The following is a 16,326-nucleotide window of genomic DNA, read 5'->3' on the forward strand; positions in this document are numbered from 1 at the left end:
GGGCTCTGAGAGGCTAGCAACTCAGAAACAGCTACCAAGACACTAAGGAAGCAAATGAGAAAAAGGTGGTCAGGAGGCTAGAGGCCAGGAGGGAAGTTGTTGGTATGACTCAGAGAGAATAGTGAGTTGAGGTGAAAATGGGTAGAGAGGGGGCTGAGGCAGCCCACACACTTCCATGGAAGACATGCTTTAGTTAAACATTAGTTGGCACATTTTTCTGGTCCTCCAAATTTTTGCCTGGATAGTGCAAATCACCTGCTTACCTCATCCTTCTCAGCTCCCATTTGTACCAGCAGAGCTTCCCCCTTGACCTTCAAGGGTGAGTCAGCCTCAAGGCAGGGAGGAACAGAAGCCAGTCCTGTAGGACCCTAATGGGAACCCTCCATTTCTGGCCTGGAAGATTGAGCTAAGGATGAAGCATGTGACCCATGTGAGGAGCACAGACTGGTCATTCATTCATTCATTCATTCATTCATTCATTCATTGGATTAGTCACCTATTCAACAAGCATAATCAAGGGGGATAATCTGAGCCCTTTGCTAGGTAGAGGAGAAAACGCCCAGGCATCAGTGGAGAAGCAGATGTGTTAACAGTAAAGTGCACACTGTGAGAGAAAAGGAGAAGAGGCCACTAGAAGACTTACTCAGGCTGAGAGAACCCAGAAGGCTTCCTGGAGGAGGCAGCACTTGAGTTGAGTCTTAAAATCAGCCAAGGTCAAGAGAGTACTGACAAAAATGCATTTAAGGAGTGGCAGTCAGGTATGTCCATTAAGATTGCCATCAAGTAGGCCCTATTTTACAAGACAACCCTGTTTTCTCTATCCATTCTTCGGCTGAGGGGCATCTCCTTGTGGTGTGAGTGTGCCTCATTTGGGTATATGCCCAAAAGTGGTATTGCAGGGTCTTGAGGTAGGTTGATCCCTAATTTTCTGAGTGTGGTACATTTACACAATGGAGTACTACTCAGCAGTAAGAAACAATGGCATCCTGAAATTTGCAGGCAAATGGACAGAACTAGAAAAAAACATCCTGAGTGAGGTAACCCAGACCCAGAAAGACAAATATAGAATGTACTCACTCATAAGTGGATACCACACATAAAGCAAAAGATACCCAGCCTGCAATCCACAACCCCAGAGAAGCTAGAACCCTCTTGCAGAAACAGATGGGAGCAGATGCAGAAATCCACAACTAACCAATGGGTCAACCCCTAGAGTTGTGTGAGGGAGGATCAATAATATGAACAAAGGAGTCAAGACCATGATGGGGAAACCCACAGAATCAGGTGACCTTAGCTAGTGAGAGATCACTGACTCAGGTCTAACAAACGGGGAACCTGCATAAAGTGAACCAGACTTCCTTAATATAGGTGACAATGGTGTGACTGGGACATTATATGAGGCCACTGGCAGTGGGTCCAAGATCTAACCCTAATGCACAAACTGACTTAGTGGAGCCCATTCTATATGGAGAGATACCTTACTCAGCCTAGACACAGGAGTGTGGGGGTGGGGAGATGCCTTGGTCCTGCCTCAAGGAGATGATGGGACAGACTTAGTAGACTTCTAAGAGAGGCCTCACCCTCTGTGAGAAGCAGACGGGAGGCGGGGTAGGGGGAAGTGGGAGGGGGACCGAGAGAAGAGGAGGGAGGGGAACTGGGATTGGAATGTAAAAAAACTAATTATAGAAGAAGAAGAAGAAGAAGAAGAAGAAGAAGAAGAAGAAGAAGAAGAAGAAGAAGAAGAAGAAGAAGAAGAAGTAGTCAACCCTGGCCCACAGCTGGCTTTAGCTGATGTGATTTTTCTCACATCAAAGAACATACCTCTATCGGGCACCTCTATCGGGCAGTCAAAAAATGGAGACAGCATTGCATCACAGCCAATTTCAAGTTCTGGTTCCCATTTCTCTACCAGGAAAAGGCTAATTGTGCCAGGCCAGCAGAATAACCTTGGATAGCGAGTGGCAGCTGACACAAAACTGAGGTGTTAAGGTAACTGTGACATTAGTGACCACATTTGTGACCATACCTTTACAGTGTAAATCTCCCCATTTTGACCTGCTTTAGAGATAGTATTCATGGTATCTCTGTTTTGTCTAAAATGGCTACGTTTCTGTAACACATGTTTAATTGCTCAGAATGTAACTCAGAGCTGGGCTTTAAAGGGATAATCGGGTGACATCATTTGTTAAATGTTATAACTCAAGATCTACAAATAAGCCTCAAATATTTTCTATGCAGGTCCAGTTTCTCTTTTGACACTAATCAAGACTGGACACAAGCTAGTCTTTCTTTCTTTCTTTCTTTCTTCCTTTCTTTCTTTCTTCGGCTTTTCAAGACAAGAGTTTCTCTGTGTAACAGCTCTGACTGTACTGGAACTAGCCTTATAGACCAGGCTGGGCCTCGAACACACAGAGATCTGCCTGCCTTCACCTCCCAAGTGCTGGGATTAAAGGCGTGCTCCACCACCGCATAGCGAGCTATTCTTTTTTTTAATATATTTATTTATTTATTTATTATGTATACAACACTCTACATCCATGTATGCCTGCAGGCCAGAAGAGGGCACTAGATCTGAAGAGGGCACTAGATCTCATTACAGACGGTTGTGAGCCACCATGTGGTTGCTGGGAATTGAACTCAGGACCTCCGGAAGAGCAGCCAGTGTTCTCAACCTCTGAGCCACCTCTCCAGCCCGCAAGCTATTCTTACTAGAGGTTTCTCCCTTATTTTTCCTGGGTTTGTAAAGTGACTTCTCACTGGGGGGCTTCTTTTTCTGGCACCTTATAAGGAGTTAACACCGAAGAGTGGGAGGATTAGCAAGAGATGAGGCCAGGGCTGTAGGTTAAAAACAAAGAGAAGAGTGAGTAGGTCCCAAGCCCTGGAAGGTCTTGTAAGACTTTTGATTTTTGTCCAGTAGACAGAAGCAAGTGTTAAGGAAAACAATAAGGAATGAGATACTTGCATTCACCTGTCAGAGAACCAAGTTTGGTTGATAACCCTGGGAGGCCCTCCCTTTTCTGAAGGAAAACAAGGAGGAGTGGGTCTGGGGTACATGGAGGATAAGGTACTAGGGGAAGTGGACGGAGGGGAAACTGCAGATGTAATAGATGAGAGAAGAGCAAATAAAAAGAACCATAAAGTGAAAAGAAAACAAAAAAGCAGAGTGGTTCATAATATCGGAGTTATGGAATCGCATATGACTGTGTGAGGCATGAGTTGGGAATGAGTTGGCTGTCAGGGAAAATGCCAACATTCCCACTGTGGCAGTTGGAATGTAATTGGCTCCCATAATCTCACAGGGAGTGGCACTATTAGGAGATGTGGCTTTGTTGGAGTCAGTATGGGCTTGTTAGAGGAAGTGTGTCACTGTGGAGGTGAGCTTTGAGGTTTCCTATGCTCAGGATACCACCCAGTGTCTCAGTTGACTTTCTGTTGTCTGCAAGATATAGAACTCTCAACTACTACTCCAGCACCATGTCTGCCTACATATCACCACGATGATGATAGACTATCATCATCATGATGATAGGCTGAACCTCTGAAACTGTAAGTGAGCCACTCCAATTAAATGTTTTCATTTGTAAGAGTTGCCGTGGTTACGGTGTCTCTGCACAGCAATAAAAATCCTAACTAAGACAGGAGTTGGTATCAAGGACTGGGGTGTTGCTGTGATAGGCCTGACCATGTTTTTGTTTGGAGTAATATGAATTTGGGGAGTTTGGGTTAGGAAAGCAGTGGAACGCTCTAAGCGCTGCTTAATGGACCAGACTATCAGGAGCATGGAAGAGAGCGGTGTTAAGTGTGATTTGATGAACTATGGAGATCAAGAGGTTGCAGAGGAGGAAAATGTTAGAGTGTGGCCTAGAGACTGTTCTTGTGATATTTTGGTGAAGAAAGTGGCTGCTTTTTTGCCTTTGTCCCAAGAGTCTGCCTGAGGGTAAAGTGAAGAGTTTTGGATTAATTCCATTGGCAGAGGAAATCATAAAACAGCCTAATATAGACTCTGTTGTGTAGATATTAGTGGTAACTCTAATGAAGATTTATAACAAAAAGGAGAAAGCTAAGCAAGGTCAATTACAAAATGTAAATTCTGAGGAGAGAAGGAGCACCAGAAAGTGGAATTGGAGCTAAATCCTGTGTTCAAGGAGATGAACAGATTAAGAAATGGAATAAGCCAGACAGTGATGGTACACACCTTTAATCTCAGCACCTGGAAGACACAGCTAGGCAGATCTCTGTGAATTCAAGGCCCTCCTGGTCTACAGATCAAGTTCCAAGACAGCCAGGGCTATTACACAGAGAAACCCTGTCTTGAAAAAAACAAAAGAAGGAAGGAAGGAAGGAAAGAAGGAAGGAAGGAAGGAAGGAAGGAAGGAAGGAAGGAAGGGAGGGAGGGAGGCAGGGACGGAGGGAGGGAGGGAGGAGGGAGGGAGGGAGGGAGGGAGGGAGGGAGGGAGGGAGGGAGGAGAGGGAGAGAGAGAGGAGAGGGAGGGAGGAGAGGGAGGAAGGAAGGAAGAAAAGAAAGAAGGAAAGAAGAAAAGAAGGAAAGAAGGAAAGAAAGAAAGGAATAAAGGAAGTGGTGACCTTAGGTTAAGATCCCATCCAGCTAAGTTTCCAGCTGGTGAAAAGGAACTAAAGAAAAGCTTAGAGCCGGGTGTAGTTGGGCTGTTGGATCTCTGAGTTTGAGACCAGCCTGGTCTAGAGATCCAGTTTCAGGACAGTCAAGTTTAAGCAGTGAAGGACAGAAAGCTGGTGAAGATGTAACTGAGTGAAAGGGCCATGCTCCAGCCCCAGTAAGCAGCAGAACTTGGCAGCTTCAACCACATGGTTCTGGCTAGAGTTAAGGACAGAAGAAAAAGGCTATGGAGTTTGCTTTGGAGATTAAGAAAAGCAGCTGAAGCCAGATACATGTCGGAAGTGTCCTTGAATGGAGCCTAGAAAGGCCATTGCGTGAAGCTGTGAAGTTGAAGCCTTGATTGCCTTGGGGAACCCAAGATGTTAGAGATGTCAGAGTCATGGGGTTCCTGCTGAGGAGAGCTGCTAACAGGGAGTAGAGCCAGCCCAAGAGAAAGAAGTGTGTTGCAGTCAGCAAAGCTAAAAGGGGTTGGAGATCTGAATCCCGTTTTGAAATCAGACATGAAGATGCAGAGTTTGGAGTTTGCACAGCTGGTTTTCAGTCTTGCTTTGGCCCAGTATTTCCTAACTATGCTCCCTTCCCTGTGTTTTGGAAAGGCAATGTATATCCTGTACCATTATGTGTTGGAAGTATGTCTTCTTTTTAATTTTGATTTTATAAAGGATGGCAGCTAAGAATGTGCATGAATCTCATGAGACCTTGAACTGTGGACTTTAAAACATTGTTGAGACTGTGATAGACTATGGGGACTTCTGAAGTTGTACTAAATGCATTTTGCATTGTGCTATTGTTACAAGTTTATGGGGGCCAGGGAGTCAAATGTGGCAGTTTGAATGTAATTGTCCTCCATAATCACATAGGGAGTGACACTATTAGGAGGGGTGGCCTTGTTGGAGTGGGTATGGCCTTGTTAGAGGAAGTGTGTCACTGTGGGGACAGGCTTGGAAGTTCCCATGCTCAGGATACTGTCCAGTGTCTCAGCCAGCTTCCTGTTGCCTGCAAGATATAGGACTCTCAGCTACTACTCCAGCATCACATCTGCCTGTGCACTGTCATTCTCCCCATCATGACAATAATGTATTGAACTTCTGAATGGTAAGCAAGTCACTGCAACTAAATGTTTTCATTTTTAAGAGTTGCCATGGTCACAACCAAAAAGCCTGCATGCAACTGACCTAGGCCCTCTGCAAATATGAGATAGTTGTGGAGCTTAGTCTATTTGTGAGACTCCTGGTAATTGGAGCAGGAGCTGTCCCTGGCGCTTTGGCTGGCTCTTGGAAACTTATCACTCATGCTGGATTGCCTTGCCCAGCCTGAATACAGATGGAGGTGCTTGGTCTTATAGCAGCTTGATATGCCATGCTTTGCTGATACCCATGGGAGGCCTATGCCTTTCTGAGTTAATACAGAGGAGGGGTGGGTGAAGGGATCCAGAGGGGAGTAGGGAGAAGGAGTGAGAGGAGAGGAGGGAGAGGAAGCTGTAGTTGGGATATAAGATAAATAAATTAATCAAATAAATTAATTTTAAAAAAGAGTTGGGTGGTCATGGTGTCTCTTCACAAAACCTAACTAAGATGCCCACATAGCATCAGAATATAAAGAGTTGGGATGCCATCTCACTGTCTTTGTTCATCTCGGGAGCCAAAGACCATCCAAATAAGGAGATGGGAGAGAGGAGGAGGGAATTGGGGAAGAAAAGAGAGGGACCAAGAGTGGAGACTCGCTGGGTGATGATGGTGCACGCCTTTTATCCCAGCACTCAGGAAGCAGAGGCAGGTGGATCCTCTGTGAGTTCAAGGTCAGTTTTCCCTAAAAAGAGAGTTCCAGGACAGCCAGGATTATTTCCCAGAGAAACCCTGTCTCAAAAAACCAGAAGACTGAGGAGGAGGAGGAGGAGGAGGAGGAGGAGGAGGAGGAGGAGGAGGAGGAGGAGGGAGGAAGGAGGAGGAGGGGAGGAGGGAGAGGAGGGGGAGGAGGAGGAGGAGGAAGGGAGACTCCAGGAGCCTATGAAAGACCAGCCCAGATTCCACTGGATAGCCTGCCAGTGGGAACCTACTCTTCCCAAAAGAAAGCTTTTGCCTCAGTAAACTATTTCCACCTTTTCTGAGTCTTTGCTTTCTTTGTCTCTTTGCATTCTCTGGTCTCCCCTGGGAAGAACACAGACACCTGGACAGCCAGCCCATGGCACAAGACTTATAACATTGGTAACAGGATGTGGAGAACATCATTCAAGGTCAGTATAACTGAAAATTAGGAAGCAGAAGTTGGAAATTACCAGTGATTGCCCAACAACCTGACACTTCTGCCCAGCTGAGGTCCCCTCTACCACCACCACACTTAGCACAATCAGATCTCAGCCAATCCCTTTTTCTAATTTGAAAGGAAGCATAGAGGACCATGTCCAAGAGCCAAGGCAACTCTAACTCATACAGATCAACAGAGATTTTTGTTCCCACAACAGAGGGAACTTGATGGGGGTATTTTACCATCACACCTAAACCAAGAGATGGGACCCAGACACCTTAGAGAGACACTTGAAATCTTGAGGACCGGGCACAGCACAGGGTAGATGGACAGACTCCTTTACTCATGTCCGTGTCAGTGAGGCAAAGGAATTCTCCAGACAGTTGTGGGCTAAGACCAATAACTTTTAGGAGTCAGCCACTGGCAGTTCATAAGAGAGATGTCACAAACATTTACACTGATGGCCTAACAAACAGGGGATTCCCTGCATTTGTCTCACTTTGCCTATTTGAATAAAATAAAAGGGGGGTCCACCTTGTGTTTTGAGACAGGGTCTCTCTCCAAACCGGAGCTCACCAGTTCATGTAGGCTGGCTGGTCAGCAAATTCCAAGGAGATACTTGTCTTTGTCACCTCCTGCTCCCTCAGACATCCTTCAACATATCTCTCTCCCACCTTCATAGTCCCATTTTTCATTTTGTTTTGTTTTGTTTTTCGAGATAGGGTTTCTCTGTGGCTTTGGAGGCTGTCCTGGAACTAGCTCTGGTAGACCAGGCTGGTCTCGAACTCACAGAGATCCGCCTGCCTCTGCCTCCTGAGTGCTGGGATTAAAGGCATGTGCCACCACTGCCCGGCTTCATAGTCCCATTTTTTAAAAAATAATCCACTAAGTTCAATTAGCACAGCCCACATTCTCACAGATGTGAAGACCATCCACTGGAGCATGGACAACCTACCGACAGTCACTGACTCCCTCTCCCTCAGCAGCCAGCCACTACCAATAACTTCTCAGCTAGGGGTGGGCCTGCACAAGACCCTCTCCATCCAAACGCTAGCCTTCAGGGGCTTGATGCTATCCAGGTAGCCATAGCTATGAGTTCACGAAGGCTAGAGCTATGTCATGTTCAAAAGACAAACATTTTACACACTCTTCCCCTTTCTCCACCTCCTACATTCTTTCTGTTCCCCCTTCTGCAATGTCCCTTGAGCCTTACAGTGGGAGGAGGGATGATGTAAGTGACCATTTTAGGGCTGAGTACACAACAGTGCTTTACTCTTAGCACTATGACCAGTTATGAATTTCTTCACAAACTACTACCCACTGGAGAGGGGGAGGAAGCAAGCTTCTATAGCCAGGATTGAAGGCAGCACAAACCTAGGTCAATGGTGGAGGTCCCCTGAGCCCTTTCCCCTTCCTTCACCAACTGTACAGAGGGCCAGTCTTGTGTGGACCCAGTACAATTGGGTAACTGCAATTGCTGTGAGTTAGCGATTGCAATGATTTTTATCAGGTAGCTGCAATGACTGTGAGTTAGTGATTTTGCAATGATTTTATCTAGTCCAGACAATGGCATTTTGCAGACTTTCATCGGGTCTTCCATACTTCCCTCCCCCTTTTCTGTAAGTGACATGACCTTCACACGGGTGATCTAAGTGATCTTTTTAGAACTGTGCCTATGTTTGCTGCTTATGTTCTGCATCTGGGACACCCATGAGTCTCTGAATTCACCAGGACAAGTTGGTTTTCTTTAATGTGTGTGGTGGTTTGAAAGAAAATAGTCCCCAAAGGGTGTGGCTTTGTTGGAGTAGGTGTGGCCTTGTTGTAGGAAGTATGTCACTGTGAGGATAGGCTTTGAGGTCTCTTTTGCTCAAGCTACACTAATGTCCTGAAATTAACAAATGCTCAAGCTGCACTCCGTGTGTGATGGGGGATGTCTTTCTGTATATGTATTTCTCTTATTGGTTGATAAACAAAACAATGTTTGACTTATAGAGGCAGGAAGATAGGTGGGGCTAGGAGATGAGGAGAATTCTGGGAAGACAAAAAGGAGACACCATGTAGGCCACAAAGAAGTAACAGGTCCAGGCATTCTCCTGTAAGCCAAGACCACGTGGAAATACATAGATTTATGGAAATTGGTTAGTAATTAAGACAGAACTAGCCAATAAGAAGCCCTAGCCATTGGCCAATAGTTTTATAATTAATATACGTCTCTGTGTGTTCATTTGGGGCTGAAGTGGTGGAGGGACCTGGTGTGACAGAAAATCTCCAGAAACAAGTGTGGCAAACAGTTCACTTTCTGTTGCCTGCAGATCGAGATGTAGAACCCACAGCTGTGTCTGTGCCACCGTGTCACCCACCATGATAATAATGGACTAAACCTCTGAAATCATAAGCCAGCCCCAACTAAATGTCTTCCTTTATAAGAGTTGCCATGGTCATGGTGTCTCTTCATAGCAATAGAACCCTAACTAAGATAAGGCATAGTGAGGCTGGGGAGACGGCACAATGCAAAGTGCTTGCTGCACAAGCAGAAGGACCAGAGTTCAAATCTCCAGCATCCACACATATGTTGGTTGGGCCTCATGGCCCACCTGTCTCCCAATGCTCAGGAGGCCGAATCAGCAAGCTCTGAGTTCAAGTGAGAGACCCCACCCCAATAGGTAAGGTGGAAAGCAATAAAGAAAGACCACAGCATGGACCACTAGATTCCACTTGCAGGCATATATCACATGCATGTGCAAAATATTTTTTATTTTTTTCTTCAAAACAGGGTTTCTCTGTGTAGCCCTAGCTGTCCTGGAACTGGCTCTTGTAACCAGATTGGCCTCAAACTCACAAAGATCTACCTGCCTCTTCCTCCCAAGTGCTGGGATTAAGGGCGTGTGCCACAACCACCTAGCTGACAAGCAAAATATTTTAATTCAAAATAAATAAATATTATATAAACGAGGTGGCCACAGATTATGTTGTTCAGTTCTTTTTTTTTTTTCATTTTTTTCTTATTCCAAAAAAAATGACATATAATAGCCAAATATGCATGTCTTTAATCCTAGCACTTGGGAGCCAGAGGCAAGTGGAACTATATGCTTTCCAGACCAGACTGGTCTACATAGTGAATTCCAGGACAACCAGGGCTACATAGACAGACACTGTCAAAAAAAAAAAAAAAAAAAAAAAAAAAACATATACAGGAATTACAATTACATGAAAACAATTACCAGGAGAGGACATGAAATTAAATTAGATCAAGGTGTACCCAGACAAAAAGTAAATAAACCAAAATAAAATTTTATATCTTTCCGGGCATTGGTGGCATACACCTTTAATCCCAGCACTCGAGAGGCAGAGGCAGGCAGATCTCTGTGAGTTTGAGACCAGCCTGGTCTACAGAGTGAGTTCCAAGATAGGCTCCAAAGCTACAGAGAAACCCTGTTTCAAAAAAACAAATATATATAAAACCCTTCCAGATGTAAGAAAGATTTAATTAAGAGAGATTGAAGCCTGTTCTGCAGAATTAGGTCATTAGATCATGTTCTTAATCAGAAGAGAGTCATTTTTGTGGTGAGAATTTTAAATGAAGTGCAAGATCTCTTTGCTTTCAAAATAATTTTGTGCTAAAACAAGCTGTAGTTATTGTTTTCCTTTGATTTACAGGATTTTATTTACTTGAAAATAAAAAAAAAGAGGCTTAAGGCCAGAGACAGATGAGAGGAAAGATTTGGGAAAAGCTTCATTTTTCAGTATTTGTCTTTAGCGCTGACATAATCTCTAGATGTTTAATATTAATTTCCTAGTTTCAGTATCTTCTTTCAGCTTATATGTAGTGGCTAAAACCCTTATTAATTAATCAATAAGTGGCAAATTTTCTTATTTCTTAAATAATTTAATTCTCTTTTTTACTGAAAAAATTTATATATTTAGATCATGTTTTTCCCCTCCCTCAACCCCTCCCAGATTCTCCCCACCTCCCCACCCACCCAGCTCAATGCTGGGGATATTATTTTAAGGTGTGTTGCTTTTGTTTATGCTGTGTTTGTTTAACTCTATGAAGCTGTGATTCTTTGCCTGTCTAAAACTCCTGGTGGTCTAATAAAGAGCTGAATGGCCAATAGCGAGGCAGGAGCAAGGATAGGCAGGACTGGCAGGCAGAGAGAATAAATAGAAGGAGAAATGAGGAAGAGGAGGAGTAAATGGGACAAGGAGAGGAGAACGTGGGGCTAGCCACCCAGCTAAACTGAAAGCCACGGAGTAAGAGTGTAAATAAGGTACACAGAAGTGAAAAAGGAAAAAGCCCAGAGGCAAAAGGTAGTTGGGATAATATAAATTAAGAAAAGCTGGCCAGAAACAAGCCAATCTGAGGTTGGGCATTTATAACTAAGAATAAGCCTCCATGGGCTGGAGAGATGGCTCAGAGGTTAAGAGCTCCAACTGCTCTTCCAGAGGTCGTGAGTTCAATTCCCGGCAACCACATGGTGGCTCACAACCATCCGTTAAGAGATCTGGTGCCCTCTTCTGGTGTGCAGATATACATGGAAGCAGAATGTTGTATACATAATAAATAAATAAAATCTTAAAAAAAAAAAAAAAAGAATAAGCCTCCATGTATGGTTTATATGGGAACTGAGTGGTGAGCCCCCCAAAAAGCCAAAAGAGTAAAACATCACACAAGACTCCAAGCTCTTTCGTTCTCTTTAAAACAACACAACAACAAGAACAAATATCTAGAAACACACACACACAAACAAACCACAGCAGAAACCAAAATAGACAAACAAAAAACCAAAAAGACCAAAAAAAAAAAAAAAAAAAGCCCAACAAACCAACTTGAGACAAAGTGTCTACCAAAATATCACTGAGTTCATTCTGTGTTGCTTCCTGGGCTCGGCTTACCCTGAAGGTAGTTAGTATCTTTGGCAAGCAGGTATCTGCTGCAGACAGCTTGTTGGTGAGGGGTGGGAAGTCTACTTCCCTCTCTCAGCACTTGGGTCCCTTTTGACTTGAACTCTGTGCTGCCACAGTCTCTGTGAGTTCATGTGTATGTCAGTCCTTCTGTGTCTGAAGAACACAGTTTCCTTGAAGCCATCCATCCTCTCTGGCTCTTACACTCTTTCCACCTCCTCTTCTGCATGGTCCCCTCAATCCTGAAGGGACAGTTTGATGAAGACAGACATCCCATTTAGAGATGAGTGTAGGGGGAAATGCTGACTGTGTCCACTTGGGGGCTGGCACAGGTGACGCCCACACTCTGCATATTGTCTGTGTTACAGCCCTGAGGGGAAATCCCCAATGTACATGTCCGAGCTCTGAAGGGAAAGGCTTCCCCACAGAAGGGTTACAGCTCTGAGGGGAGAGGTTTCCTCTATATAAGTGTTACACCTCTGAAGGGAAGGGTATCCTGGCAGTCAGAAGCCAACAAATACCACAAGTCATATGCTGCGGAACATTTAACTATGCAAAGATATGTTGCATTTGTTTGTGTGGCAGAATGTTTAACTATGTAAAGATGTGTTGCTATTTTACTTTTGCCTGACTAAGGCACCTGATTGGTTTAATAAAAAGTTGAAAGACCAATGACTAGGCAGTAGAGGGGTAGGTGGGACTTTCAAGCAAGGAAGTAAGGAGGAGGAATCCAGGCTCAGAAGAAGAAAGAAAAGAGATGGCAGGGAGACACCAAGGGCCAGCCAGACTGACACAGATCGAGGAGGAAAGTAGGACTTACAAAATGAAAGGAATATAAAAAGCCCTGAGGCAAAACATAGATGAATAGAAACAGGTTAAATTAAAGAGCTAGTGGGACAAGCATAAGCTAAGACAGAGCATTCATAATTAGTAATGAGTCTCTGTGTCTTTATTTGGGAGCTGGTTGGTGGTTCAAAGAAAATTCCAACTACAGTCATACTGCACTACAAACCTCACACAAGAGATTTATTGGGAAAGACACAAGAGATCTAGGCATCTGGAGTTAGGATGTTTGAAGTTTTTCTTGGTGTAGATATTTGGTCTCATCTTTGTTGTTTGTGTCTTCTGTCCTTTGGTTGCTGTTGTCCAGTCTAAATCCTATGTAAGTGTGGTGGTGATGGGTTGGTGGATGACACAAAGGAGTGGGAATGAGCTGGGAGAAAAGGCTGAAAGTGACAGTGGTAGAGTCAGGGAGACCCTGGGTCCACTCCAAGAGGCAGCATCTCCAAAGGACGAAGGTGTGGTGGGAGGAAGGGCTTGTGTAAGCAGGCTGTAGCAGGACTAAGAGTGATGTGGAATAATTTTTTTTGTACAGTGTGAAGATGTGTCTCTGTCAAGGCACCTTCTGATTGGTTTAATAAAGAGCTGAATGGCCAATAGCTAGGCAAGAGAGGATAGGAGGGACTTCCAGGGGGAGAGGAACTCTGAGAAGAATCTGAGACACATGGGATTCACCAGATTGACACAGAGCAAGTCAGAAGTACAGTATGGAAGATAGGTAATGAGCCATGTGGCAGAATGTAGATTAATATAAATGGGTTAATTTAAGTTATAAGAATAAGTTAGGATCAAGCCTAAGCTGGGGCCAAGGTTTCATAATTAATAAGAAGTCTCTGTGTCATTATTTGGGAGCTAGCAGTCCAAAGGAAAGTCTAGTTACATAAGAATAAGTCTGGAGAGACAGTAATAAATGAGCTAGAAGACCTCAGTGTGTACCAAGAGAACTCTCCCTCTTTTTATAAAGCCATCAGGATTCCATTGTGACAACTCTACCCCGATGACATTATCTAACCCTAATCACCTCCCAAAGGCCCCATTTCAGGATGCCATAGCAAGATTGCTTCCATCTCTTAGAACCTGGGAAGTCAACTAAGGAAGACACACCCAAACTATACACCAACCACAACTTCCTTCATCTCCCCAGGAAGATGTAAGCCCCACCCTTCCTACCACATCTGGAACAGGTGGAACAGTGTACCCAGTCCATGACTTTCTTCTTGTATCTCAAGGAACATTATGAAAAGCTGGATTCGACAGTTTGAATCTACAGTTGCAACTCCTTGGGAGGATGAGGCAGGAGCTCAATTTCCCCATAAATGAAATTTAAATATTAATGAATAGGAAGTGGCAGCCACTTACTTAGCCAGACTAGTGGAAAATCAGAGAGGATGTTTTCAAGAGTAAGGATGAGGTCACCACATTCACAGATGGGAACTGGGGTTCCCCTGGAGGATGGAGAGTCATCTAGAAATAGCCATCCAACTGTCTTGTGTGTGTTCTTGCTAGCCAGGGCTGGCAATGTCTCAGCTGTATCCCCACAAGTCTTCCCAGGAGCTATGCTCTTCCATCAGGCTTCCAACTGGCAGCACCTCTGGCTCTGGCCACCAGACTCTACTCCACTCAGCCAGAAGAGTCAAGGGATTAACACTCTCCCCACAACAAAGAGTGTGTGTGTGTGTGTGTGTGTGTGTGTGTGTGTGTGTGTGTGTGTGTTATAAATCCTCAATTGATAACCATGTGGAAAATGGTACATGTGCAGCTCCTTCTGCCCCAGATGATACTCAGGTGTGTGTTATTCACTGTCTTCCAGGAGAATCAAGGTCCAGAGCTTCACCAGGCATTCTCCTTGGTTGACATTGCCTTACATTCCCCCAGATAACCCCCCTACCTGTAAATATTTTGTGGGCGCCTTTCTCACTTGACTACACTGGGGAGTGGTACCGAAGATCAAGTGTAGCACCTCCTGCATGCTAAGCAAGTGGTAGCCCTAGCCTTTGTTTATCCATTTATTTTGTTGGGAAAGGTATTGATAAGTTACTTGGGCTGGCCTTGAACTCATTCTGTAGCCCAGGCTGGCCTTGAGCTCACAATCTTGTTGCTTCTACCTCCTGAGTAGAAAGGATGCTAGTGCACCGCCAAGCTCATCTCCCTCTCTAATTGTTTTGTTTTGAGACAGGGTTTCTCTGTGTAACAGCCCTGACTGTCCTGTAACTTGCTCTGTAGACCAGGCTGGCCTCAAACTCACAGAGATTCGCCTGCCTCTGCCTCCTAAGTGCTGGGATTAAAGGCATGTGCCACCACCACCCAGATCCTCTAAAATTTTTATCTTGGGATCATTTTAAGTAAAAGGCAAATATCTAGAATTATATCAAAAAATTATTCTGGGGCTGGAGAGATGGCTCAGAGCACTCTTAAGAGCACTGACTGCTCTTCCAGAGGTCCTGAGTTCAATTCCCAGCAACCACATGGCGGCTCACAACCATCCGTTATGAGATCTGGTGCCCTCTTCTGGTGTGTAGATATACATGGAAGCAGAATGTTGTATACATATTAAATAAATAAAATCTTAAAAAAAAGATCTTGTGACAATGTTGTTATAAATAAACATGTATTGTTTAAAAAATTATTCTGATAGACATATAAAATTAGATATGTACAATTTATTAATTCAGTATTGTTTGTAATAGCAAAAGATTGGAAGTAATACATCCGAAGGAGACAGGTTAAATACATTATGATATAGTCACATAGGGGAGTGCTCTACAGCTACAGTATTTTATATCTTATTTGAGCATAATAAAAAGACAAGATGCATAATAGTAAAACATTATGTTACTATTTGTTTAAAACTGTGTGTGTGTGTGTGTGTGTGTGTGTGTGTGTGTGTGTACACAGATACCTATAATATTTCTGAAGTAGGTTCTAACCATATGGCCTTGAATACCCCTAAGGAGGGAGTCTTTTCATTATACACTATTTAAGTTGGTTTGTTTTACTTTGCCTTGGTTTTCAGTATTGCCAGCTGAGCCCGAGGCCTTATACCAGGTAAGTACTCTGCCACAAGCTACATCCCCATCACCATATAGTCTTGAGTGTCTTTTGATTTTTGTATTGTAAACAGGTTAATCAATTCAAATATTTAAATTAATATTAAAATAATAAATGACTAAGTAGTGGAAGATTTCTCAGATTTCCTGGAAATGGAGTTACAGATGGTTGTGAGCTGCTATATGGGTGTTGGGAATTGAGCCCAGGTCCTCTGCAAGAGCAAGTGCTCTCAACCACTGAGCTGTCTCTCCAATCCCTGGGAGATTTCTCATCTTCATTGGACATTTGTGTTGGGTCACCCATTCTCTATTCCGTGTCCAGCTTCTCTTGTAGTTTCTCAGTACCTTGACTCTTGAAAGTCTGCAGCTCATCCATGCAAGTAAATATTACTTCCTTCAAAGAGGGCAGCCACAGAATTTCACTATGCTTACTCACAAGGCTCCAGTCATCTTGCCCGGAGGAGGGTCCATTAGCTTCTGCCTTCACACAGTAGGAAACCCAAGAGATTCCTTTCCCTCCAAGAGTATTTATTCAAGGCATTACCCACATCCAAGAAATCTCTCTCTCTCCATCCCTCCCTCTCTCCCTCTCTCCCTCTCTCTCTCTCTCTCTCTCTCTCACACACACACACACACACACACACACACACACACACA

This window comes from Cricetulus griseus, chromosome 3 (assembly GCF_003668045.3).
Source record: "Cricetulus griseus strain 17A/GY chromosome 3, alternate assembly CriGri-PICRH-1.0, whole genome shotgun sequence".
In the NCBI taxonomy this organism is placed as follows: domain Eukaryota; kingdom Metazoa; phylum Chordata; class Mammalia; order Rodentia; family Cricetidae; genus Cricetulus; species Cricetulus griseus.